This window comes from Mus musculus, chromosome 12, assembly GCF_000001635.26.
Source record: "Mus musculus strain C57BL/6J chromosome 12, GRCm38.p6 C57BL/6J".
Lineage (NCBI taxonomy): Eukaryota > Metazoa > Chordata > Mammalia > Rodentia > Muridae > Mus > Mus musculus.
Genome location: NC_000078.6, coordinates 80,922,980 through 80,924,817, shown reverse-complemented (window position 1 = coordinate 80,924,817; position 1,838 = coordinate 80,922,980). Strand labels below are relative to the sequence as shown.

Below are 1,838 nucleotides of genomic sequence, written 5' to 3'. Positions count from 1 at the left end.
TCAAGTCCCAGGATTCATGCTGGAAGTCACAACCAGGAGTAACTTCAGCTCCAGGGGACCCAACATCCTTCTGACCTCCTCAGAAACCTGCACACATCTGACGGACTCTCTCTCTCTCTCTCTCTCTCTCTCTCTCTCTCTCTCTGTGTGTGTGTGCGTGTCTGTCTGTCTGTCTCTCTCTCTCTCTCTGTCTGTCTCTCTCTCTCTCCCCTTCCACACAGAGTAAATAAAAATAACACTACTTTAAAAATAAAAACCATATGCATGCTCAGTGGCCACCAATCTATTCAGGCCAGCTTCCGGAACTTTGAGCTGTGTGAAGGAACCACTGTGAACTCTTTGTATTGTTGTCGTCAGCCTCTGTAGAGCTGTGGGGGAATCTCAGCAAGGGTTGGAGAACCAGTTCCACCTTGGCACAGTGCCAAAAGGAAGGCTTTGAGCAAGTCACCAGCACTAGGACCTTCTCATGAGCTTGCAGAGGAGCTGAGCTCTTGGCTAATGGGGGAAGGTCAATCTTGTGAACAGCAGGCTGTGCTGAGTATCAAATCACAAAAATCAGACCACTTGACTCCTAATATGAACAACGGATGGTAGGTCAGGGGCCTGGAGTCATGAACCCAATGACTGGCCCCTGTATTATCTTTAGATTAATATTACTTCTCCAGGCTCCTGGTGAGCATTTCTTCCCTTTTGTTTCCTGGGTTGCAGTCACTTAAAAGCGGGACCGTTTTCTAGGCCACATTGGGTCACTTAAATGAAAGCACTGTGGAGCCTTCTTGATCTAACCGTTTTTATTGTCGGGTTGTCTCTCCTGGTCTCTTCATTGTTTTCCATGGCCAAGCTGTTTAAGCTGCAAGGAGCCAAGCAAATTCTATGTCAAATACTGGACCGTGGCCATTTGCCTCCCCCCACCCCCCTGCCACTTACGCGTACCTCATCCATAAAGCCCCACCCCCACCAGGTTCTGCCTTGGGAGTCCAGGACATGGGGACACCTGCAGCCCCACCCTCCTTTACACCTGAGGAAACAAAGTAGATTTCAATGTCCTCCCTAGACCTGTCTGGCAAGACAAGATTTTTGTCAGGTCCTGCCAGCTCAGGGACTTTCTGATTAGAGAGTTGCCAAGGTGCTTTTCTTGCTTCAAAGGCAATGCAGTGATCCCGAGATTCCCACAACAAACACATAGCTGTTGTGAGCGTTTACTTTGTTTCCATTTATCTGTTACATAGGGACTTCTCAGAGGAAAAGGTGAAGTCAAACAGATCAGCAAGACAGATCCAAACTACCAGACGCTGACATCACCTCTAATGTTCTGCAGTTTTCTCAGACCCCTCTTCTACCTAATACTCACTTATCAAAGTCAACATTAAAACCACCTGATGACAATATTGTGACCCCCATCTCAGTCATTTTTATCGTGATACCTTAAAGGGACCAGCACATTTCTGAATCCAGATGGCTAGTGTTATTGAAGCCTTGCTTACTTTTTTTTTTTTTTTTTTTTTTTTTTGTCTGTAGCGTTTAAACGCCGGAATCACGACACTGAGGCTTAGCTTGGTGGTTCCACCTGTAGTCCTGGCACTCAAAGATCTGAGAGGGATGAGGCAGTATCAAGGCTATTCTGGACTATGGGAGTGAAACCCTGTCTTTGTTAGGTCTCAAAGAAACCCGGGAGAAGGCTCTTGCAGTACCTGTGGCTCCTCCCAGCGCTCTTCACCCCACCCTCTACCCTAAACCTGCCTCCCCCGCCTGCACCTCCCCCATCCCTGCAGCGGCTGATTTTCCGCTTCCCGCTTCCCTTCCTCCAATCCCATCCCTGTATAGCCCATTTTAGCTAT

At 48.0% G+C, this 1,838-nt stretch overlaps 1 long non-coding RNA gene across 1 annotated transcript; it reads left to right on the top strand.

Annotated features, from left to right (window-relative positions):
• The first annotated feature begins 370 nt into the window (after positions 1-370).
• Positions 371-1,386, top strand: 1700052I22Rik (RIKEN cDNA 1700052I22 gene). The gene is made up of 2 exons (NR_033786.1): positions 371-590; positions 1,230-1,386. It is a non-coding gene; the product is annotated as an RIKEN cDNA 1700052I22 gene (long non-coding RNA).
• The last annotated feature ends 452 nt before the right edge of the window (positions 1,387-1,838 follow it).